The following is a 27077-nucleotide window of genomic DNA, read 5'->3' as shown; positions in this document are numbered from 1 at the left end:
CATGGACTCAAGGGCCTTATCGCTATCTCTTGAACTTTATTATAACAGCTAACCCTTTTCCTTTCATTTAATACCCCTGTAAAGAAGACAAAGAACAGAAAAACGCTGCGGCATCGCCATCACCATCTCTTGTCTCCGGCGCCCATCTCGCTCGCGCTGAAGCTGTGCCCTGCGGCTGGTAATTCGACCCTGCTGTGTTAGAAGTACTGCCAGTGCTAGACGTTCCAGCCAACCATTAAATCCACATTTCACTTGGTGGAGGTCAATCTGAGGTTACCTGTACCAATCTCGCCCTGGAACTTCGCAGCAGAACATTGACTACCCCAATGACGGAGCCGACTTCATTGCACCTACCTCCGCCAATCACCTGCACAGGTGCCGTTCGTCAACGGGACCCGGCTACCTTCAGTGGAAGCAGCGATGACGACGTCGACGATTGGCTGACCACTTACGAACGGGTCAGCCGTCACAATAACTGGGACGACAACCGTAAGCTCAACAATGTCATCTTTTACTTGAGCGACGTCGCTAATCTGTGGTTTCGAAACCACGAGTCGGACTTTGGCACCTGGGCGAATTTCAAGACGAAATTTTCTGATGTCTTTGGCCGCCCCGCCGTCCGAAAACTCCGCGCGGAACAGCGTCTTCGGTCGCGACTGCAGCTGCCCGGTGAAACGTTCACCAGTTACATTGAGGACATTGTTGATATGTGTCGTCGCGTTGACCCGACCATGACCGAGGCCGCTAAAAAACGTCATGTCCTCACAGGAATTGATGACGGCGCTTTTCACATGCTCATCGCGAAAGACCCCACTACGGTCAAGGAAATCTATGACCTCTGTCAAAGCTACGACGAGCTCCGGAGGGAGCATGCTTTGATTCGCCAGCCTCATACATCACTTGCTGGACTAGCCGCGGAGAGGGAGTCATCTAGCCTCTCTGAAGACATCAAGGCTTTTGTACGCCAGGAAGTCGCGCGGCAACTGTCCCTGCAGCCCTATGTTAAGGAGTCGTCAACAACTGGCCTTGTTCCGGAGCTTCGCCATGCAATCCAACAGCATGTATCTGAAGTCCTCCCTAATCCTGTTCCTCAACCAGCTCCGGTCGCACCTTCAATGCCGTTACTCACGCCCACAGTTTCATCGTCCGGCGTTGCGCCACTGAGCTACGCTCCAGCATTCGCGCCGGCTCCTCCTCAAGTGTTGCGCCGCACGTATGCCGAAGTCACTTCAAGTCCACCGCCTGAGCCAGCATATGCCTATGCTTCGCCCCCCATGCGGTCGGCACCAACAGCTTTTGCTCCCCCCTTGCTTCCGACACGATCTCCATGGCGCACATCAGACAACAGGCCTATTTGCTACCACTGCGGCATCCCTGGGCACACTACACGCTACTGCAGGCGCCGAATAAATATGGCCTTTGCTGCACGGCCTGCGCCACCTTATTTGGCCCCCCAGTTCCCAGTCCCATCGTGTCCTCCAACAGCACCCCCTGAACCTCCGGACTTCCGCCCTCGTCGTTCGCCATCACCACGTCGCCGCTCCATTTCGCCAATGCGCCGACGACCCGCTACCCAGCCGGAAAACTAACCGCCGCAGTTCGCGAGGCACGAACTGCGTATCCGACCGAATTTCAAAGTCCTCGTCTTAATCCCGCGAATGTTATTCCTGTCATCGTTGAAGATGTTCATACTCTTGCGCTCGTCGACACCGGTGCCGCTGTATCAGTTATCAGCCAAAAACTCTGCCGCTCCATCCGAAAGGTGACTACGCCTCTCGAGGGACTATCGCTTCGTACCGCATCCGCTCACAGTATACAGCCGACAGCTATCTGCACTGCTCGCGTCGTCATTGCTGCAGCCTTGTACATCATCGAATTCGTCGTTCTCCCCACATGTTCTCATGACGTCATTCTCGGCTGGGATTTCCTGTCCCAGCATCATGCTATCATTGACTGCGCCAGTCCTCAAGTAGAGCTCATTGAATCGAGTGATGCACCGTCTGATGCCCTGCTCCACGAGCCGTGTCCTCGTTTTGCGACCAAACTCCTCGTAGCACATGACACAACCATCCCACCCGTTAGCGCTGTTCTGGTTCCCCTCACTGCCTCTTTTACCACCGCCGCGACAGTCCTCTTTGTGCCCTCTAACGTTGTCTGCCGCCGCCGCCACTTACCGCTGCCGTTTGCCGTCCTTGACATGAAAAACGGCGCTAGCACACTTCTGGTAGCCAATCCTCTTCCGTCTCCCGCTATGTTGATCGAAGGGGAGTGCCTCGGCCGCATCGAGCCCGTGGACCTTCTGTTCACCTTTGATGATGTGTCATTCCCTGTTTGCCAAGTTGACGCCTTGACTCCAACTCGTGTGGCTTCAGATCCGCTAAGCGGGACCTTTTTGACTATTCCGTGGACAGCGCTCTAGAACCGCGCCACCGCGAGCAACTCCTTGACCTTCTACACCAATTCCGCGCCTCCTTCGACATTCCGCAATCTTCCTTGGGCCGCACGACGACCGTTTCCCCCCTCATCGACACTGGCGCTCACCCACCTCTCCATCAGCGGCCGTATCGGGTGTCCCCGACTGAGCGCCGTGTTATTGCCCAACAAGTCGATGACATGCTGCAACGCGGAGTAATTAGAGAATCCTGTAGCCCATGGTCGTCTCCTGTGGTCCTAGTTAAAAAGAAGGATGGCTCCATACGATTTTGTGTTGATTATCGCCGCCTCAACAAAATCACTCGTCGTGATGTGTACCCCCTCCCACGAATCGACGATGCCCTAGACTGTTTGCAAGGCGCAGAATTCTTTTCCTCACTCGATTTACGCTCCGGGTATTGGCAGGTGCCCATGGCAGAGGCGGATCGTCCTAAGACCGCCTTTATTACTCCAGACAGACTATACGAATTTAATGTTATGCCATTCGGACTCTGTAACGCCCCAGCCACATTTGAAAGAATTTCTCTCTCTCGGACTCTGTAACGCCCCCTTTATTTTTTACATATTCCATTATGCCCTGAGGCAAAAAAAAAAAAAAAACGTTAATTAAAAAGTCCTAAGCGTTGCTGGTGCACACGTTGCATCACGTTTGCTGTCATTAACATTATCAATAAATGCACCGTTATTATTATTGCGAATGTCATCACTGTCGTTATCACTAACTGCAGCGTCATTGTTATCGCTACTATCATCCTCACGGTAGACACGAGAATTATGCCCGTTTCACGATCCCGGGCGTCTGCACTTCCGGTCACCGAGAGTTACGGACGCGTATGTCATGACGTAACAGCGGCTTCAGCGGCCCATCAGGGCCGCGATAACAGACTGTTTCAAATCAAATCAAATTTTATTTTCCTTTGCACAAAATACAAGCATGGAGCAGCCGCAGAAAGCTACTGCTACCAGCACCTTGACGAGGCGACTGCGCCAACTGTTGACAGGAGCAGATGCATAATATGAAAAAATCTCATTATCAAAATAACAAAGGAGCGTTACAAATATACTGTCATACGAAACAACAAACACATTATCACAAGAAGGAAACATGGGATTGACCGGATGAAGAAGAAAATCATGCTCAGTCCATATTTCACATTGTTGCATCATATACACCCCAAGAACACCTGTTCCAATCATCTTCTAGACATCGTAGTAATATCGACGAACAGATGAGCATAACTGTTGAGGAGAACTGGCAGAGCAAAGGTTGATAACTGAAGGGCATAGTTGTTTGGAGGGGTTGGTATATAGAACACATCTGGGTGAAGTGTGTTATATTTCTGAACAGGTCGCTTCATTGTGGCGATCTTGCTGTAAAAACATTTATTCTTTTTTACAGTTGTGGTGTACAATGCGGTAAAACGGTAATTATAATATTCACAGACCTTAATACCTGCAAATCGTTTAAAAAGCACTCTGTCTTTTAATCATACTTTACGTTAGCTATAATTCTTATTACTTTCTTTTGTAACACAATAATTTGTTTAAGTTCATTTTGGCTGTAGTTCCTCACACCAAATGGGCATACGCCAGTTAGGAAAGAATTAGCGAATTATACAGCAGTAGCTAACTTAATCGTCTGAGGTAACAGATGCCTACATTTGTTTATTTACCAATAGCAATGCAAACTTTGTAGGCGCCATCAATATGTTAATCCCAAGCTAGGTTACTAGAACAATGAACACCCATAACCTTCATACTGTAAAATTTCAGACTGTTACCAAGCGCTATTTTCGGTGTGGAAACATGCTTGTTTTGGGGCCGGTACAGGACCGCCTTAGCTTTTCTGTGTTTACATATAGTGAATTTTGTTTCTTCCATGTTGCGAGCAGATTACTAACGCTTTCTATGTCTTGGGTTGTTTTTCCTGTGATTAAAAACTTGTGACATCGGCATAACAGATCAAAGAAACGGCGTCGGTTAGGAAACAAGCAATTAAAATAATTGACATACAAGCAGAATAAAGTGCCCCTAAAATACTTCTCTAGGCGAAGAAACACGTGTTCCTCCGCTCTCGTTAATCCTTTACACGGGTGGGGGTAACGATTGCGTCTGTTTTGGTACAGTTATCTGCCTGAAAGTGTAGACCGGTGTGAATTCCTCTTCTTAGGAGGGGGTGAGGTTGCCCGATTAGAGAACGCGCGGGCGGCGGCATCTGCTGCCTCGTTTCCTCCTAGCCCCGAGTGGGCCGGAGCCCAGACTATGAAGCGGCGGGATGGACTACCTACGTACAAGCTGGTTTGCAGTAGTCGGTGGGCCAGGTCCGAGCTTTTTTGTAGTAGCCGGTAGGCCAGGTACGAGACCCAACCCTGTTGAACGTTCCTACAAGCCCCTCGCGAGTTCGTTATGAGCATTTTGGAGTCAGAGTGTGTTGCTGCTAACGTGATGGCGACCTCCTCTGCAAGTGAACGTTTCGGGCTTTAACTGTGAATCCCTTCAGAATACATTCACCGTTTTGGACTCGTGGATTACTCCAGCCGTCTACCACCCGCCTTGGTGCGGGCTGGAGACGTCCACGTAGTACACGGGCTTCCCTCCGTGGTGAGCTAGAGCCTCTGCCCTGGCCATGCGCCTACCCTCGCGGTCGCCCCTGAACATGTTAGTGGGGTGTGGTTTTACGTGCAGGGCGTATCGCCGCTCATGGGGAAGTCTTGCTCTCTCCTTGGTTAGAGTCATGTGCTGTATGTGCAGACGGGTTAATAGGCGACGCCCAGACGGTGTCTGTGATAATCACGTGTATTGGCGTGTGAGTTGGGCTTCTCTCATTTCGTCGAACGAGTTCGTCGGAACTGATTTAAAAAAAAAAAGTATATATATTCCAAAAACAACCGCCCAATTTTCGGAGAGAGCCTATCTTTACACTGAAACATGTATTGGGCGTCTAAGCGACTACAGTTTCTTTCGCGGAAAGTTCACAGTAGCCCCAGCCGGCTGCTAAATCCAAAGTGGGTAGTGCTGAAGTTTCTCAGAGGCACTGTTACGATCAAAATATTACAGAACGTGAGGCGTGCAGAAACTGCGTTCTGCGCCACCAACAAGCTCTGTATATTCGGGGCTATATTACGCGCTCTGAAGGTAAATGACAACCCACGCCGGGGGCCATATCGATAACCGGATAGCTGCCCTAATTGCTGTGATGAGTGAAGCCCATTGCGGCACGCACACAACTTTGGAACGGGGGGGGGGGGGGGGGGGGGGTACATTTATAATGTTCTCTTTTCGACGCCGACGGCAGACTTTCTTAAAAGCGGACATTTAAGACTACCACATTGAAGTAATGATAATGAATAACATGATAAGAGTGATGGACAATGTATGGTCAGGAAGTTCGTTGCTTTTTAAAGCTCTGTGCGGCAGACAAGAATTTTCTTGGAAGCGAAACATCGTTGAGGGTGTACAGACTATAGCCAGAGAACAGGCTCTATAGTGTTCCGCTGACTAGTGCGATAGCATCACACAATCGCCAGAGCCGAGCAAAAACAACAACAACTTTGCAGCACGCTGGTTTCCATGACAACTGCGACGGTTATTACGAGCCTGACCTAGCCATGGGTGGTACTCCAACTAGACTGTGAAGCAGAAACTTTCACAGTTCGGAATTGCTGCACTGACCAACAGACCACCTTCGTAAATTCAAAGCAATTACAGAAGACGCTCAACATTTTTGTCAGACGCTGTGCCATTCTCTCAGTGCCAAATGGTGATGCGAAATCACAACAAACCATGCCAAACAGTCCCTTCGCACGTCTTAATTGCTTTATACGGAGTTGAACCCGGCGACTTTTTTTCCGGCAGCATATACTAATGTATACTGCGACGAGTAATTGAAGAAAATCGACTGGCGCTACAATTACAGGGGTGCACTTAAGTCTTCTTACGGGCGGAAATACGAAAGCGTTGCGAGTTGCGGGCCTAATTTCATTGCGAGCTCGTTCTGCGTTTCCTTACTGTTACTCGAATTTATTTCCTGTACCTACTTTTTATTTTTTTGTCAGTTTAGATTTTTCCTGTTTGTGTACTTTTTGTTTCTATTTTTACTAGAATGTTATTTTAGCCCTTGTGTTGATTTCTTTTTTTTTTATTCTTTACTTTTGTCTTTCTTTCTTTTCTTTATTTTTTATATGCATACTTATTTATCAGTCTTAAGTTTTTTCTTCTCTTCCCTCAACGCCCTCCAGTATCCTTATGCAAGATAAGAATTATGAACACGTTTGTATGAAGTCGGCGTAGTGATCAGCGCGCTCAGCTGGGAGCTGTAAGGATGGTGGTTCCATTCCTGGCGTGGACAATATTTTTATTCACGATTTACAGCCAAATGCGGTATTACTCTTGTCCACACATCCAGTCCACAGCTGGTGGTGAGACTAGCGCGTCCCTTTAAACAAGAAAGGCTTTCTACCTAATATTAAACGACGTCATTTACTAAGAAATCAGGATGACCATTCACTGAACGGTTTGCACACCAACAGCGGAGAATGATATTAGCACTATCAGGCGAGGAAGGTGCTCAAAAACCTAGTAACTAGCATCTGCGAAGAAGTTCGCGGGGGGCAGAAAGGATTCGACGGGGGAGGGGGGCCTTATAACCTAAGCATAAAGTAGAGCGCAGAGAAGCTTCTTCCAGTAAAGAGAGCTGGTTTTGAGAAAAGGATGAAAATGGCGTTAATTCGATGACACTTAAAGTGCCGGAGCTTTATTGTTATTTCGCGCCCCTTTTTGTTCCTGCTAATTTATTAAAAACTTCGCGAGCACGCACAGCCGAACCCCTCGACAGCTCATCGTTTTCGGTTCGTTCACATTCTTTTTTGTAGGACGAGCATCCCTCACGCCTTGAAAAAAAAAAATGAGATGACAAGATAGGAGACGAGAGCTGTAAGGAAGGCAGTACGTTTCAACAGCGGCCGACTTAATTGTGAACATCTAATTAAAATCTTCTCAAGGTGCACCTCTGCGGAGGAGCTGACTTCGCGCTGGCCTCCACCATCAAGACCACGTGGCCAGTCTGGTCCCCCTTATTTCTTCTTTGCTTGCTCCCCTTGCCGCGAGAACACTTTCCCGTCCTCCACCCATTTGCGGTTTCGTCCTCGCTAATGCCCCTTAGGCAGCTTGCGCCCGGACGCTGTAATAGGATGCACCGCGAGATGTTTCTTTCTTCCTTCTCAAAGAGCCCTGCCAGAATCGCTTCCTCTGCAAAAGAGAAAGTTGCGTCCGAATAAATAAATATGAGATGGGAGCTTCTCTTCCTGTTTCCCTACGATGAACTAAGAGATTTTTATTGTTCTCTGAACGCTGCCCTAAATGTCATACCGTTTATCCCCAGAACGCATAAACACAAGGAACGCTGGAAAATCCGGCATGTTCTTCTGTACGCTATGACCATCATTCCGAATTCTTGAGGGAGGCAGGAGTGATCTCAGCATGCCGAAAGACAATTTTAGGCGCGAAGGAGCAAGCCCCATACTCTAGCGCCTCTTTCGAATGCCAGGACATACCTGATAAAAAGTTAATAGTGCCACTTCAGGATTACCGCCCCTTCCACTTCCGTCGTCTGCTGCTAAGGCCACGGTTCTTGCCTCTTGTCACAAAGGGAAGAAATAGAATTACAGAGGAAGTACCTCCACCCCTGTTTAATGTTCCCATAGTGCCGGCCTTCTTGTTAAACTTTCAAGAGGTCACTTCCGGTAATGACGCCGCGAAGCGGGAGCATGCTGCCGATAGCGAGCGATGCCCCGACCGAGGCACGGGAAGGAAGCGACGCACATGTCGTCGTCTGCGATGGTTATGGCAGAGCGGAGCCGCTGTTTCGTATTCGGCACAGTTCAATTGGCGGGCTTTCTAGAATCGAATTGGTGTTGTTTTGAGCAGGGTATCGACCGCTTCTTCTAATTTAATTCTCAACAATATATAAACTGCTGCTTGTGTACCAATTTGAAAAAAAAAAAAAAAGTTTACATCGTTTGGAACAACCGGTAAGCAGGGACTGAGCTTTCCACACCCCACCTTCCGCCCAGCCCTACTCCAGAGCTAGGTAAAAAGTAAATTCTCGAAAAAACAGAATAGCACAATGCAATGGAGTGAAAGGAAAAGTAAAAGCTGATGCGGGCCGTTACTGGACGTTTCGTTGAAAAGGGGAAAGATTGCTTCTCTTCAGATTCCAAGCATGCACTCGTGATTTTTTATTTTCTGAATGCGAAATTGTCGGTGGTTTCCGAAATATTATGAATGCCTGATTACAGCTCTTGCTCGCTGCTTCACTCATACCACTCTAAAAGTGGATATCGCTTCCAAAAGTTGACCCCACAGGATACAATGTGAGTGTTTTTACTTAAACCCATGGTGCCAGAGGTGCATTTCAGGTGTCCCATCGGCTTTTATGCAAATAAGTGGGAGACCAAGGGTAGCACAAATAAAAAAAAAGAAAAACAAAATACATCCGTGAATTCAACCTGAGCTTCTGAAGTAGTAGATTATATAAACCAAAGCACTTGTAGCCGAAATTTCAATGAAATAGGTCTTCTGCTCACAGGGAAGCTACTCTGTAATCTCCGCATTGCATTGATACGATGAAATCGCCCGACTAGAATAATATCTTTTATATCTATCATCATCGTCATTAGCCCACTGCAGGGCGAAGGCCTCTCCCATATTTCTCCACTTAACCCGGTTCTGTGCTAGCTGCATCCACTTGACCCCTGCGAACTTCTTAATCCCATCCGCCCACCTAACTTTCTGCCGCCCCCTGCTACGCTTTCCTTCCCTTGGAATCCAGTTTGTTACCCTCAGCGACCATCGGTTATCCTCTCATCGAACTACATGTCCTGCCCATGTCCATTTCTTCTTCTTAATTTCCACTAGAATGTCGGTAACTTGAGTTAATTCTCTGACTTACTCTGCAAGCTTCCTATCTCTTAATGTTACCCCTACAATTTTTCGTTCCATAGCCCTCTGCGTTGTCCTCAACTTAAGCAGAACCCTCTTGGTTAGCCTCCATGTTTCAGCCCCATAGGTGAGTACAGGTAAGATGCAACTGTTGTATACTTTCCTCTTGATCGATACCGGTAAGCTGCTAGTCATAATCTGTTAGTGCTTGCCAAATGCGCTCCATCTCAATCTTATTCTTCTTGTTAATTCCTTTTCATGGTCCGAATCTGCGGTTACTACCTGTCCTAAGTAGACATATTCGCCTACTACTTCCAACACTTCGCTACCTAATGTAAACCGCTGTTCTTTCCTGAGGCTGTTGAACATTACCTTAATCTTCTGCATATTTATTTTCAAGCCTACCTTTCTACTTTTCCTGTCTATGTCATCAATCATTATTTGCAGTTCATCCCCCGAGTTACTTTAGCAAGGCAATGCCATCAGCAAATCGCAGATTACTAAGGTATTCTCCATCTACCCTTATCCCTAACTGCTCCCATTCCAAGTCTCTGAATACTTCCTCTATACAAGCTGTGGATAGTACTGGGGAGATCGTGTCTCCTTGCCTAACAGAAATTTTGTTACTTTCGTTATGCAGAACTATGATTGCTGTGTAGCCACTATATCTTCCAGTACTTTCACGTACGGCTCGCCTACCCCCTGATTTTCCAATGCCTGCTTCACCACCGATGTTTCTACTGAGTCAAATACTTTTTCGTAATCAATGAATGCTATGTATAAGGGCTGGTTATATTCTGAGCATTTTTCTATCACCTGGTTGATGGTATGGATAAGAGAGACAGTAGAGTACCGTTTCCGAAAACCTGCTTGATCCTTGGCTTAATTGTATTCGAAAGTTGTCCTGATTGTATTAGCGATTATCTTAGTAAATACCTTATACGTAACAGACAGTTGGTCTGTAGTTTTTAAGGTCCCTAGCATCACCTTTCTTATGAATAAGAAACATTTTTGCGTTCTTCCATGCTTCCGGTATCGTCGATGACACCAGGCACTGCGTATACAGGGTGGCCAGTTTTTCTAGCACGATATTCCCCCCTCCCCCCCGTCCTTCAACAAATTTATAGTTATCTGATCCTCTCCAGCTACTTCCCCCCTTTTGCATAGTTTCTATTGCTTTCTTAACCTCGTCCTTCGTCACTGGTGGAACGTCTGACTGTTTTTCTATAACGCCAATCTCATTACGATCGTGACTACAATGGCTACTGTAGAGATCAGTATAGGACTGTTCGGCTACTTTTACTATCTTGTCCATATTCGTGATGACGTTGCCCGGCTTGACCCTTGGCGCATACATGTGATTTTTGCCTATGCCTAATTTCTTCTTCATCGCTTTAAGTCTTCCTCCTTTATTTACAACACGCTCAATTTTCTCCATGGTATACTTGCTTATATCCGCCACTTCGTGCTTATTGATTAGCTTTGATATCTCTGGCAATTTTATCTGGTCTATTGAACTGGAAGTTTTCATGCTCTGACGTTTCTGAATCAAATCTTTCATTTCCTTAGAGAGCTTACCGGTATCCTCTCTAACTATTCTACCACCTACTTCTACAGCGCACTCAGTAACGATATCTCTGAAATTATAGTTTATTGCTTCTAGGGTAATGTCGCCATCCTCGGTTAGAGCTGAAAACCTATTCTGTAGCGAGATCCTGAACTCTTCTGCCCTCCCCCTCACCGCTAATTCGTTGATAGGTTTCTTTCTTACTAATCTGTTGCGTTCCTTCTTCAGATTTATGCTAATTCGGGACCTCACAATCCTGTGGTCACTGCATCACACTTTCCCGATTACCTCTACATCTGCCATAATGGCGGGGGTTGAACACAGTATGAAGTAAACTTTATTTTTAGTCTCCCCGTTAGTACTTTTCCATGTCCATTTCCGGTTTTTCCGTTTGCTGAAGAAGGTATTCATGATTCGTAAGTTATTGCGCTCTGCAAACTAGTAACTCCCCCCTGATATTCCTAGAACCAATGCCATAGTCACCTACTGCCTGCTGTCCTGCCTGCTTTTTCCCTACCTTGGCAGTGAAGTCGCCCATTAGTACAGTATACTGCGTCTTTACTGTTCGCATTGCCGATTCTACATCTTCGTAGAAGCTTTCAACTGCCTGGTCATCATAACTACATGTAGGTGCATAGGCCTGTACAACCTTCAGTTTATACCGCTTATTAGACCTAATTACGATGCCTGCCAACCTCTCATTAATACTATATAATTCATCTATATTACCCGCTATATACTTATTGACAAAGAAACCTCCTCCTAGTTGTCGCCTCTCTGGCAAACCTCGATAACGCAATACATGCCCATCCTTCAGTACAGTATATGCCTAATTCGGCCTCCTAACCTCACTAAGCCCTATGACATCCCATTTCATACTCTCTAGTTCCTCTAACAGCACTACTAAACTAGCTTCACTAGCTAGGGTTCTAGCATTAAACGTTGCCAGGGTCAGTTTCCAATGGCGGCCTGTCCAGCGGAGCCAGGAATTCTTAGCACCTCCTGCTGCGTCGCAGGTCTGACCGCCGCCGTGGTCAGTTGTTCCGCAGCCGCTGGTGACCGAGGGCCGGGGTTTTATGGAGCTTATCATAGGAGGTTGTGGCCAATTACTGCACCAGGGTGGCCAACTCCTGTTCTGGTGAGGGAGTGCGTTGCCGGATATGTTCACCGGCATCAGGTCGCACCCCAAACCTGTTTACGCAAATCCATCGTCACGCGGATTTTTTATTTTTTTCCCCCGGTGGAGAATTGCGCGGCGCCGTGATTTGAGCCCCGGTCCTCTTGCATGCGAAGCGGATGTTCTACCGCTACGCCACCGCTGCATATAAAAATATACATGTTGCAAAAAAAAAAAAAAAGCTGTTCGTTACATAGCGAACGCTGACTACTGTGCTCCAAGCGATCAACTATGTTTACAATACCATATTATACCCGTTCATAGCTTGTACAAATATTTCTTAGCAATGAGATACCAAAGATATTTGAAATATAATAATCGAGTGTTTCTAGACTTAACTTGTCTTTCACGAACAGTACCGGCTTATAACCTCCGAAATACAGGAAACTGGTTTACCCCTTTTTGGCGTACTAGTTATGGAAACCAGATGCTGCCATCTAATGTGCCCTATTTACTGAACAAACTAGACTCTATGAATATTGATATTGAAAGAAGAAACAGTTTGTGCAAAATTCGTGCTGCCTTAACATGAAATCATAATATAATTCATCTTAAAATATACTGTATGTATATACTATGTGTGTTAAAAAGTGTGAAGTATTTTAGCCAATTTTGTGGTGATTGATAAATTGAAATGCAATGTGTCTTGTTTCCCTGCTGTATGCCATGTAACGGGGGGTCCAGGAGCTCCTCAAGTGATCTGCGATCCCTTTTTTACCCTGAATTACCCGCATCTGTGATAATGTAAATAAACTTGAACAAAACTGCGGCTGCGAAGTTTCCTGATGCATATGTGGATACAAACACAGCACGAAGTTTTATAGGTCAACCCTCTTATTGTTTTATTGAAGGAAAAAGAAACGTCAAAATAGGGTATTTTGTGGTTCCTGCAGCGGCTCCACAAAAGAAGAGCACTACGTAAATAAAATGTACACGCAAAATAACTTTTTTTTTTTTTGACAAAAACGAACAATAAAGTCGCAGTTCCTGTCTTACGTACTGTGGACACCTCAAACCCGCCACGAGGGAAGGTTTGTGTTGGGTGGGTTTATGGGATTCAATGTCGCAAAGCGACTCAGTCGCATTGGAGGGCTCCGTGAAGTTTGACCGCCTAAAATTCTTTAACTTGCTCTGATAGCTCAAAGTACACGGGTACACAGCGAAGAAAGAGATGAAGGGAAGTATTTAATAAGGAAGACGGAAAGAAGCACTAAAATTCAGGGCTCGGGATTAAAAATTTACTGGGGTGCACTTAAGTCTTCTTGCGTACGGAAATGCGAAATTGTTGAAAATTCTGTGGGTGGTTCCATTATGAGCTCGTTTTGTGTTTCGCTATTTTTCTCGTGTCTACAAGTTTATTTTTACTTTTAATTACTTTGCATTTTCGCGACTGATTTCCTTATTTGTGGCTCTCTGACGTGAGCCGAACGAGATGTTGCACTGTCGCGTTTTGTGTGAACATCACTAGATGGCGCCCTGCCTAACGAGAAATTGTATCCATCCGGAAGTTGATGCAGGCGCAATCACTGTTCCTGAAGCTCTGGGGTTTAGAGATACCAGTGGCCGGGTGAATAAACCGGCGGTGGAAACTAGCAAAAAACGACTGGAAGATTGGTGGCTTAAAAGCAGAGAAGTGACATAATGTTAGTAATGTAGGAGCAAAATTTAATAAATAGAATGATGTTTTAGTTAACCATTCTAAATCAATAATTAAGATATAGGGAGAAAAATGAGCATGATAGCTACTGCTACCACCCCGTTTCAAAGGGGACGCTCCTATATTCCATCCATCCATCCATCCGATTGATTGTCCTTGTTTTTAATTTTGCTAGCCCAGATCTCAAAACGCTTTCGTTATCCTACAGTTCCTACACTCAGGGAGAACTTAAAATTTTTGTTTATTGTTATCTTTTTTTTTTTTTTTTTTTTTTTTTTTTGTGTACTGCCGTGTTGACGATTTCCTTGGCGACCTCCGGCGTCCTTAGGCTAAACAAGGAGAATGGCGGACTGGTACTAAGGCAGAGTGTCGGAAACAATTTACTTTTGGGATGTGCTTGAAATGACAAAGAAAGGCCTGCCATTACATCGTATGGCATGTGGTTCTTGCAAGAGGAAAACAAGAATTTCCTTATGACACTATCATGCTTCTTGGACTCCGTATTTTGCGGAAAGCACTAACACAATTCAACAATGCCGATGTTGTCACATCTGCACGCAAGAATTTCATTCAAGGTGTCGTACGCCTTAGGCAAGTGTATCGGGCGATGCCTGATAAACCAATGTAGATAACCGTTCTTGATGAGCTGGTAGATTTGAAATAATTTTAACATGATGTGTCAGTGCCTGTGTTGCTGGCACCTGTTATGCCTTGTCTCTTTTGTAAAAATTCAATAAAGAAAGCAAAAAGTCGGCCTAGGGTCTCCGCGCTTGGCTGAGGAATGGAAGGGTGGTAATTCAAATCTTCACGTGGATGATATTTTTCTTTATGGTTACACGCTCTGCCAGCATGCTCTGTCAACGCTGCTCATGATGAAAAAAATCCATCGCGTTGATATGGGTATTTCGCATTTTCTTCCATAGAAACGCGACACCAAGGTCAGGACTTCACCCTGCGTACTCGGTTTCACCAATGCGTCAAACATTGAGACTCCGAGGCAGATTGGTTACGTAACGAGTTTTCGGTTCTCAACACCCACGCACCCTCTCACGGGTGGCAACTCCTAAGCCAGAAGGAGATGACGCTGTGAAAATTGCGCGAGGAATGTGCTTAACAACATTTGGAATGTACAGAGCTCTGCAGTTGGAATATGGGAGTTTACGCGGCCCCCATAGCACCATTTTTCAGTGGTGATGCGATCTGCGCCCTGAAGAGCACGCAGGATGGCGATATGAGATTGTGATTGTTAGGTTATGAGTGGCGATGACACAAATGGCACGTGGTATAGAGTCACTTTGCCCTGTGATATGGACGAAGGTAGGTCCCACAGGGCTCTTGTGGAGTGCACCCAGATCAGTGCAGCAGGTTCAATCTGAATTTGAAAGTTTATTTTGCATTGCCTAATTTTGTGCGCTCTTTCTTTGAAAGTTATTAAGGCGAAAGCATTACTTCATTATGTTTACAGATTTCTGTCCGCAGACCACGTCTGCAGGGCGCGTTCGCAGACCGCGTCAGAAAAATCGTGTCCGCAGCAGTTGTGAGTAGTTGAGAAGTGGTAGAGATTAATTAGTGGTGTCAATCGTAGAGGGTGACGTAATGTTTTGTCTGAAAAAATATTTCGGCTGATAAGTTAATTGCGTAATTAATTAGAGGCAAAAATGTAAACGTGAAGGAGAAAATGTTTCAAGCCATTGGCCCAGTGGCTTGAAGCCACATTTGAATATATCAAATACTAAAAGAGTTAATTAAATCAGTCAATTAAGGTGACGTCATGGATGTGACGTCCCGCAACCTGAAGTCGAATAAAAAAAAGGGCATAGGGAGGGATTGGCACGTAATTTGAAAGTACCAAAGACTAATGTCGTTAATCAAGGCAATCAAATAGGATGACGCCAACGATGTGACGTCACGCAACCAGAAGTAGAGCCGGAAAAGGGCGTAGATAAGGATTAGCGAGAAATGTGAAAGTACCGAAGACTAAAATGGATAAACGAGAAGTGAATTAATATGACGTCAAGGATGTGACGTCACGCAATCGGAAGTAGAGCCGGAAAAGGACATAGGAAGGGATTGGCGCGCAATTTGAAAGTACCAGACTAAAATTTGTAAACAAGAAATGAATAAAGCAACTAGAAGCGACCAGAAGCAACCAACAGCAGCATCCGTGCTTTTGCATTACTCCAATGCAGATTCTACAGAGCTCTTTAATTTTTCCTCCCTGCATGTGATATGACCTTGATATTTTTCAGCAGTTGCCGATGTTTGCCGAGCTGTTCTTCCTCTTGCTTTGTTTGTTGCTTTTGTGAACCAGTCATGCTGCATGCCATTATTAATATTTAGAGGCGCGAATAACGCGGCACAAACGCAGTGAAGACAACGGGGTGGCGTTTCGTCGCGTCGTCCTCACGGTGTTTGTCCCGTGTTATTCCTGCCTTTAAATATTAAGAATGGAATGTCTCACCGGTGTGGAATACATCGCAGCCATTCAAGCCACCGGCTCTCCCGCCATTCCGCTCCTTTGGAGCTCGCTGTTCTTATGCATCACGGGGCATGCGACCGGCTGGCCGCGTTGCCTTCCTCCGTCTCCCGGGAAATCATTTACGAGTGCATTGCCTCTAAATTACCGCTCCCCTCCCCCCCCCCCCCCTTTACCCCCGCCGCCTTTTTTGTAATCTCGACAGTTCCCACATCTAATTTGGGACAGTGTCGTGGCCCATTCGCAGTCGCGACGACGAGCGTTCAAAGCACACTTTGTCCGTTACTCTGCCTTTAGGGAATCGAGGCGGGGCTCCGATTTTAATCTGGGCCTTACCTTGGCTTTCCGCCCCAAACGCTGCTTGCTTTGTATTTCGTAATCTGCAAGTGCTCCGTAATTCGTCTGCATCGTCAGCGCGCTTTCCCCACAGTGCCTTTCGCCGCGAGTGAACGAAATAAAGGTGCATGCTTTGTTTGAGTGTATACGCAAATAAATGGGCACAAAAAGTGCACGGACAGCGGAGGGATAAACAAATAACGAAAAGCAGTCCAGCGACGCTGCTGGTTGCTAAATGGCTGCTCTGTACAGAGACAAAGCAAGGTGGGGAAGTGGGGGAGGAGGGGAGGGTTCGGAAGCGGCTCATCATGTAAAGCGCTTTCGCACGATAGGCGAGTGCTTGACCGTGCAAGCCCAGTTAAACTGAACAAAATGAAACAAGACAAACCAACCCAGGCTCTATTCCGTGCTAAACCTGTTTTCCGAACTTTGCTGGTGTATATCTATATGGCCTATTTATGCCGATTGAAACTCGCACTAAAAAGGGGCATATTTTTTTTTTTTTTTTTTTGGCAGCCTCCAGCTTTCGCTGCCAGGAAGATTGCAATGTAGATCTAAAGTAAGAATCTAGATTTTCGCGCCTCAATTGTTGTATTCAGGAAAAATAATGGGCTTCTTTATTTTAGAGCAAGTTTCATCTCCCCGTCTTTTATCACTGGGGAATTTCGAGGCATTTTTTTTTAGTCAGCGCAAGTTAACACCTTTTTTATTTATGTTTGGTAGGTGTCACAACTCAGTACCAGTCTAGCCAGCTGCGCCATGCGCTGCAAGAGGACTAAGCTGATGGGTTAGAGCTTGACCTTAAAATTTGTAAGCCGTTTTGTCATTACATTTTTGTTAATTCAAATAGGAAAACACCACCATTGGCTGTGGTGCTGCCACTCTGGTATCTCAGAGGTGTAAATAGGGTTGTGGATATATAGCATGCCCAAGACTGTAGATTGCAGGCACTTATAATATTTCCAGGGTGTCAATCACTTGGAAGCTTGTCAGCCACATCGCCTTCGCGCAAAGATCGCAGAAGTGTAAATGCAGACTTCCAAAGAAGCATGACTTGAAAGAATACGCATTCTACAGGCAAGCTTTCTGGAGTATCACGTTTAATTCTGAGGCAACCACAGAATATTGCAAGATACTGCTATCAACATACTAAAGGGAACTTGCTTTCAGTTTGACCTGCCGTGCCCCTTGCTGGGCGACAGGCTTCTCATGCGGAGACGAGAAAAATACTTGATAAGAACCTTATTGAACCCTCTCCGAGCTCTTCATCTTCGCCAGTCATCCTGCCCAAGAATAAAGATTCCTCGTACAGCTTCTGTGATGATAATGCCACCTCTATCAGATCGCCAAAAAGAATTTATACCTCTCATCGAATGAGCGATGCCTTGGATTGTATCTAAGGGGCAAGATTTTCTTCTTCTATCGACCGGCGTTTCGACTATGTACAAACGGCTGCGGATGACCATGACCATCAGAAGAGAGCATTTACGACTCCCGATGAGTTATACTAGTTCAAAGTTATGTTCTTCGGCTTATGTAACGCCCAATTCGCATTCGATATCATCATGGATTATTTATCGAAGGGTTTTAAATGGTCCCCATGCTACTGTTTCGACGATGACATTTTATTTCTACCCACGCTTCCATCGTACATAAAGCTGCCGGGTTTAGTTAATACTGTTCTAGTGTGGCGCCCTGTAGTGCTCTTTAACACTCGCAATTCATTCGTGGCCGTCTTATCCCGGCTTGCCTTGACAGCAGCCAGTGCGCCATAGCGGGCATTGCTTCGTGACGTGATCTCGCTGCCCCCTGACGCGTGTTGAGTCATACTGAGTACCACAATGCTATCGTCTGTAAAGTAAATGGACCACGACTTCGGCAGCAGCAGGGGCTCCGAGGTCGCACCGCGGCGGGGGCTATCTCGCGCACCGTGCTTATGGAGCATATATGACGCAACCTGGGTATATCACATCTTATGCCTGTCCCCTTGCAAGAAGCCCGTGCCATCAAGAAACCTGCTTCAGACGCTGACTCATCATCTTTATCGCATTTTGCTTTTCCATGCAGCTGCCGCATTTTTATTTTATTCCAGGCGACGGGGCCGTCGGTTCCAGGTTAACAGAAATTCATACCCAACGAAATATTATTTCTTCCCTTGCCCTGTTCGCTTCCCTCCCTTCCTCGTTTTTCTTTTTCGGAAGCAAAAGCGTATTTAAACCCTGCCAGTGGTGATCGTTCTGTCCACACGAAGACAAGTCCACTTGTCGAAACGTTGGCTTGGCGCTACCTGAGGCTCCCCCTCAACCCTTGCTCAGTTCTCGTTCTTACTGTCAAGGATAGGCTACACACAATATAAACTACATAGAACGTGGAAGATGAAACAGCCGTCTTCGTAACTCAGTAGTAGACAAAAGCAAGGCGTCCGTGTGCTGTGCGATGTCAGTGCACGTTAAAGAACCCCAGGTGGTCGACATTTCCGGAGTCCTCCACTACGGCGTCTCTCATAGCCTTAATTCCCACAAACCAAAACCAAGCTCAGTAGTAAAGCCGTGGGTCCGGATACCACCGGTGGGATGTGGTTATTTTTTCTTCTACTTTCCAGTTTACTGTCTATACGTCTAATGGACCCACTTCATATTTATATAAAAATAATAAAAACTGGCAGCGGACATCGTCTGCTCACAATTTTACGGGGAATTTTCACGCAGGCGTGCTCGACCTCTGCGGCTCACCGTCATAGGCAGAAGCGGTACCACGTGCTCTGATAACAACGCCAGTGTCAAGCCAGCCAGCCGCCACCTACGCGAGCGTCGCAAAGAAAACAAGCACCGAAGTATGATCGAATGGATTGGCTCAACTAGCGACAGCGACGCTTTAAAACCACTGGACATCCGATCTGGTGATCACTTACCTGCAGCAGCGGACTTCTGCTCACAATTTTCTGGTGAACGTTCACGCATGTTGGTGATGACTCTCAGCCTCTCCCATTTTCCTTCGTTTGAACTGTTGCGGCTGCTGTCGCAGTGTTTCTTCAATTCAAATATGTCAAAAAAAAATTGTGCCTTATGGAACAGTTAAAAAAATAAATCCGGACTGAGCTGAACGATTATAAGGAAACGTTTGACAGGCAGTTGCGAAAAGAGATGAGAGAAATGAAGTCGAACCTAAAGTACATGAGTGACTGGTATACGAAGAAATGCGAATTGAAAACAAAGCATTTAAGGAAAGCTTGAAAGACGGTGCAGTAAACCTGAGCACCGAAAGCCGAATTCGGAACATGGAACAGTATTCACGTAACCCAAACGTTGAGATCAAAGCTGTCCCCTGCGGTTCCTCGGAAAACATTCCTGAAATTTTGAGCAAAATTTCAAGCAAACTGGAAATTCCTTTTTATCCCACCGACATCGCGCCCCAATGGCAAAAAACTCTTCCGTTAAAAACATACTGGTACAGTTCACTCGGAGACAAACATGTAACAACTTTCGTGGGAAAGCTCGCCAGGTAAAAATGAAAGCGACAGACCTTTGGTTTGAGTAAGGCTCAGTGGTGTTTGTAAATGAGCATTTATGCCCAGAACTATAGCGCTTTCTTGGTACAGCCACTGTGCGCAAAAGCGAGATAGAATAGAAACACGTCTGTGTGCCAAATGCAAAAAAAAAAAAAAAAAAAAGGACAGACCGACACTTCCTCAACCATCAAGATATCATGCTCAGGGAACGTTCTCAAATTGACCACTTGACCATGAAACTGAATGCTACAACTGCGGTCGTTTGCGCCGACATGGTAGAAGTTGATAATACAGCAAATATCGCCACTGCTGCAGTCATGCGGTGTATGAAAGGCACTTTCGTTTTAAGCATGCACGCGCTTCACGCGTCAAAGATTGTATGGTATGAAGATGCCGTTTTATCACGGCCAGCTTTAAAAACTCCACGCATCACTTCATAATCCTTGAGGATGCCCCTAGAGGCTTCGGGTTTTGTTCTAGAAAGACCCCCTACGATGCCACAGTTTGCCTGTTGTTTTCTCTTGCTTCGCTTCCAGACTGCCGCAGATTTCATATATCAACGATTATTTTCATGCACACGTCCAGCGAGCACGTTGTAATTTATTTTTGGGTCAATGAAAGCCAAGTTCTATTTACACGATCACGGCCCAATTTGTATTGTTAGCCCTATAGTTCTGTGTCAATACCATAAGGTTTCTCTCCCTTGTGAACGTCAGTTACACAATATCTTGATCGTGTTCTTTCTCGTACATTACGAACCGATGTACACGAAAGCGATTCTTACACAGTGTTGCACCTAAGCATCCGTTCATTGAAGTAGAAACATGAAATGCTTGATGGCCTCTTGAATGAGCTCCCGCAGTATTTCGTTTCCTGCATATTTTGTGAAACGTAGTGTCGAGAACAAGAACGATTTTATTTATTTAGTTCTCTTTTCACTTGCTGCAGAAATGGGCAATCACGAGGAGGGTGTGTTGCGATAAAAACTTGCTATGCATGTGAAATCACTGGAAATTTTACGACTATGAGAGTGAACAGAGTATGTTGCTGCGCGAGTTGGTTATTCATTGTCAGAGAAAGAACGCTACAGCAGACTACGGACCAGGAAGAGACGGACACACACACATGCGCTCACTAACAACTTTATTTTGGAAAACAGCCGATCCGCGCATTATGTACACACAAAGACTAAAAGTGCGCATGAGCACGGTTATCAGAGCTCAAGCATCCAAGGAACGGAATCTGATATTGAACAGAAATTAAAGCTGTTACATGGAATGTGTGTATATATATATATATATATATATATATTATTTATTTATTTCAAAAATGACATACAAATACGAGTCTGCCCAAGCCAACAATGGGCTTGTGGGGCAGCGCTCGGCAGAATGGAGCAAGCCAGGGAGCGGCACAGTAAGTCAATATTGCACAAGACTCAAACTAAAGAAAGGCAGTAAGAAATGACGGGGAAGAAAATAAAAAAAAAAAAAACAAAGAAAGAAAGAAAAGAAACAAAATTACACATACAGATCAAAGATATAAGATTTTACTTCTTTCCGCGTGCTGGAAAATAAAACATTATCTGGAAGGTCGTTCAACACATCAGGTGCATAGAAGGCACGGACACGTTTGCCGTATCTTGTCCGTACTCTTGGTGGGGTAAAGCGGTCGCGTGGACGTAATGTTCTGGCCGGTACATACGGGAGGCAGAACTCATTGTTCCATATATACGAAAGGATTACTGTTTCTTTGAATAACAGCCTGAACGAGGGCATGTGCGAGCATGAAAAAAGGCCGGGATTGTTAGCAATGTGCACGCCATACATCACCGCCCGAATTAAGGAGTTTAGTAAAGAATCAACTTTATTGCGCCAAAACACTGAACAGAAATAAAAAGAACAAATTCCATATCTCAACACACTGTACGCCAATGCATGTACTATTGTTTTCCTTACGTAAATTGGGCATAGTGCTTTAATAGAATACAGCATGGGGCGGGGCAGATGCAAAGAACAGATCGGGGGCGCACATGAAGCCCAGATAAAACGATAAATGATAAACGTTTATCGTTTTATCCTCTTCAAAAAACCGTATCGTATCTAAAAGACAATAACTTGTCTTTGTTGACCGCCGATAAGGAAGAAGGTTTCGTAATCCTACCTAAGGATTTCTACAATCAGAAAGCATCAACAGCTATTAATGCCTATTTTGACAAATGCAACGGCATTTCCTTAACCGAAGTGGGAAGCACAGCAAAGAAGTTATGCGAACGGTTTAACTTGGATAAGCTTTCCCGCTCGATAATGAATAGCAAAAAAATGTCCCTCAGTATGTTCTTCACCGCAAAGACGCATAAACTAGAGTGCCTGCTCCGCGTTATCGTTTCAGAAAATCATGCTTGGCAAAAATCGGTTTCCAGCTTTTTGCAAGCCAAATTCAAAGTTCTAGAAGTTGATGACCCGTTTCTAGTCAAGAATTCAAAAGAAGCAATTAAATATTTGCAAGAAAATAGCAGCAGGGCCTTCCTAGGCTTCTCTATTGATATGAAGGATTTATATTATTCAATTCCGCATGATTTGCTGCGTTGTGTAAGCGATTGCATTGATAAGCACGGTGTCATCGCCTTTCAAAACGACTGCGGTATCTCTGCACGCGGGTTCTTGGAATTGTTATCTATGTATCTCAGGTCTACTTATGATGGATGGAACGGGTCCCTTTTCATCCAGAAGCAGGGCATATGCATAGGCTCTTGCATCGCCCCCATCCTGAGCGACCTCTTCTTGGCAATGCATTACCGAACAATAACCAAAGAGATAGAAAGGTTAGCTCCTTTAAAAATCTTCAGATACGTCGATGACTATCTAATTCTTATTGACTGTCCAGGTAATAACTTCACAGCTGAAGTTCAGAGGGTGTTGCATATCTTTACAGAGACTTTTAACCCCCTTGTTCTAACACACCAAAAACCGGAAAATAGCTGCATCCGCTTTCTGGAACTGAAGTTGAGTTTCGCGGAACAGCACGTCTGCTGGACTTTCGAACCAAGGGCCAATAAACGAATACTGCCTTATGAATCAGCTCATTCTAAGTTATTTAAAAGAAATATAGCCCAGGCTACCTTTAATAACACGCTCCTCAAATCCTGCGAGCATAGCCTAGAGCAGAGCTTCTTGAACCAAGCCCACAGACTACTTAATTCAGGGTACCCGCCCTTACTTCTGTCCTCAGTAGCGGACAAAAATGTTACGAGTTAAGCAAAGTAAGAACCCAGCCTGAAGGGATCACAGGACTCGCAGCAAAAATGCGGCTGTAATACCCTACATTCACCAGGTTTCCCACAACCTGAAACGAATCGTAAAAAGGGCAGGGGTTGACGTATTTTTCTCCGCTCCTCACCGTCTTTCTAGCCTTTGCAAACGTGTCAATGAATCGGGTGAAAAAGTCCCAGAATGCACAACCAGGCATCGAGATCCTTTTCTCACTTGCTCACCAGGCGTCGTGTATTCGATCCCGTTACCCTGCGGTAGCCTAAATAAAATGCTATTAGAGCATCAAAATAATGCCGAAGGAAAAAAGTCTGGCAATTTGGCGATCCACTGTCGAGACTGCAGTCCCTGCCGGCGCCTCTCCCCGATGTTCAAGGAAACAGAAATTTTGACTAAGAGCAACAATGAACTTACCCGCGAAATCATTGAAGCCGCCGCTATGGGTGCGTTAGCACTCCTTCACTTGCGTTGTTAGAAAAAGAATTTTCCTTCCTTTGCGCCTAAATTTGTTTTGTGCACTCTTTTAGTCTTCGCCTATTTTGGTTAGTTCCGCGTTCTCCTGTCGTAATTGTTATTCGAGCAATTCTGTCTTTTCCCCATTGTTTTATTGACATAAGGTTTCATGCACCTGTGGCTGTTTCTTTAGCCCGTCCTGTTTTTCAGTGTGCTAGGCGTATGGATTTTTTCAGTGTCCTTTTACTTGCCTTTTTGGTTTTGTCTGATTTGTCATCATTTAGCTAACTTTTAGTTGTTGTTCATGTTTTCCATCCTTTTTCCTATTTTAGCGCCTTTACCTTCGCTGACTTTCACAGCCTTGCATTTTAGACTGAGTTTATCCACGCGCTGTTGTTGTTTTTGTTATTGGTCTCATGCTTTCATTTCGCTTTTAGCCATGTTATTTGTTGGCTCCCTTCATTTATCGTTTTATCTGGGCTTCATGTGCGCCCCAGTTCTATTCTTTGCATCTGCCCCGCCCCATACTTTCCAGGTCAACGCGTTAATGTGTGTTCAATATCAGATTCCGTTCCTTGGATGCTTGAGCTCTGATAACCGTGCTCATGCGCACTTTTAGTCTTTGTGTGTATATAATGCGCGGATCGGCTGTTTTCCAAATTAAAGCTGTTAGTGAGCGCATGTGTGTGTGTCCGTCTCTTCCTGGTCCGTCACCTGCTATAGCGTTCTTTCTCTTACTATGAGAGATCACTTTATGCCATAACAAATATATCATATCAATTATCTACCAACCTCCAAGCATGAACCACTACCTTTTTTATATATATTTCGATAAAGTGATAGATAAAGATATTACCATTGACGTGACCTTTGTGACAAGTTCAGCTGCCCACAACTTTGGCTGGCGCACCGATCTGGAAACACGTGGAAGTGACCATTACCCAATTCTCATATCGGCTGTCAGTGCGCAGATGGCGTCAAAGAAATTTCTTATAAAATCTACAGACTGGGATATGTACAAAGATGCTGCAAGCAGAGGAATTACTGCCGCAACTCGGCATGAGGAACTAATATCAACAATTGCTTATTGCCTGAGAGAAAGCACGCGAATCATAACTAAAAGCGATAGCTTACCCAAAAATGGTGAGACATTCCAAAGGCTGTGCGCTATTCGCAGACGAGCTGAAACGAAAGCTAAGCGCACAGAAAACATTGAAGACCTTGGTGCCTGCCGACGCACACAACGTCACATTCGACGCTACCTGGATAAGCTTAGTCGGCAAAGATGGCGTGACTTTTGTTCTACACTGGACGTGCGCCAATCTGTAGCCAAAATTTGGCGCATAGTTCGCGTTATGCGCACGCCCCTCCAACAGCTTTACCCTTTAACAGCACTATCTCTGCATGAACGAAAATCTATTAAAGAAGTCTCAGGAGAATACTGCAGACGACTGTCCGCAGGGTCAGTGACTTCCACACATTCCACAGATGGTCTGTCAAACCTTTCACTATTGAGGCGTTAACCACAGCTATCGCAGAATTAAACAGACGGACGTCTCCGGGCCATGATCAAGTGACCTATGACGCAATCGCAAAGCTACCTAACAATTCCCGCCTTCGACTCCTGGAATACTGCAATTCTTCCTGGATGTCTGGTGAAGTCCCAACGGAATGGAAGTTGGCGAAAATTGTGCCTGTTTTGAAACCTTCTAAACAGCCAAGAAGTTATGCATCCTTCCGATCCATCGCCCTACTGAGCTGCGTCGGTAAGCTTATGGAGCGAATGATCTCCAAACGCGTCACCTGGTTCCTCGAGAACAGAAATGAATATCCTCAAGAAATGAACGGGTTTCGCCAGAATAGGTCTGCGACTGATAATGTTATTACCCTTGTCTCATCACTTGAAGAGTACCTTCACGCTGGATACATCCCGACAGCCGTTTTCCTTGACATCAAGGCTGCTTTTCACTCTGTATTTCATCATGCAATTCTCCCAGCCTTGGCCTCGGAGGAAAGCTTTACAACTGGATAGGACACTATTTACACGAGCGGCAAATTTTTATGACCACTCCACATGGTGAAACTTCCTTTCATGCAGTGAAGAGGTGCGTACCTCAGGCAGCTGTGCTCAGCCCTCTCCTGTTCAATATTGCCCTTATATATATAACAAGAAACCTTCCCCGTGGAGTACGCATTACAATTTTTGCAGATGATATTTGCATCTGGAGTGCATCACGTTCGCGTTATACAACGCAGCAACGAATTCAGAGAGCGTTAATGTAGTACATCTCAATGTACCTGGCTCCCCGGGGTTTTCGGCTCTCTCCAGAAAAGAGTGTTGCTATGGCTTTTACAAGGAAAAGAATGACTCGATACCTGCTCCTTCTGGGTGGACGGTCACTGTCCTATGTACGATCACACCGGTTCCCAGGGGTTATAATTGACAGTAACCTCTCTTGGGCCCCTCAGATTAAAAAACTCCATGAGATAATCACTGCAGCATCACAGGTTTTCAGATTCATGGCGGGAACACGATGGGGCAGCAACTGCCGATCGATGGTTCTGCTTGAAAAGGCCTACGTTGAAGGAGCGCTACGTTACTATTTACCGGTACTTCGAAGATTATCTCCAACAATCAAGAAGAAGAAAAACAATCATCCTGTTTCCCTTGACATCGGGTATCTTCATCATTTGGCTATTGCCGCGGGCCACAGCATAACATTTCAGTGGATACCAGCTCACTGTGGCATTAAAGCCAATGGAAAAGCAGATGAAGCGGCTCGCAAAGGCCACCGACATCAAAGATACATTAGGACCTTCTTCACGGAATCTGATGCATCCCCACTGGCTAAAAGATTTGCTTCCGAAACAAAGTATCGACTTTGGAGCTTGCCTACGCATCATTACCAATTTCTATATTCTATTGACACACATCTAAAATTAAGACTTCCTCCGAAATATCCTCGCCAACTAGAAACTCTTTACCACTGACTTCGTCTAAACTGTGCATACACAAATGGATTGCGCTACCGTTTCGGTGAAATGAACAGCCCGTATTGTGACAATTGTGGCTCGATTGTAACTGTGGAACATATCCTACTTGAGTGCACTGCGTAAGTTGACGAGCGTGCAAACTATGAACACAACATGGAGAAGCTCTCCCCACTGCCTTTAACAATGAACAGTGTTTTAGGTCCCTTAGCCTGCCCTAGGCAACAGAGACTCACGATGAACTTTTTATTTAGATATTTGAAAGACATTG

The sequence above is a fragment of the Amblyomma maculatum genome, chromosome 8 (assembly GCF_055883805.1).
Source record: "Amblyomma maculatum isolate TAMU_Amacu chromosome 8, ASM5588380v1, whole genome shotgun sequence".
NCBI classification, from domain to species: Eukaryota; Metazoa; Arthropoda; class Arachnida; order Ixodida; family Ixodidae; genus Amblyomma; species Amblyomma maculatum.
The sequence above is the reverse complement of the archived record's forward strand: the minus strand, read 5'-3'. Positions refer to the sequence as shown.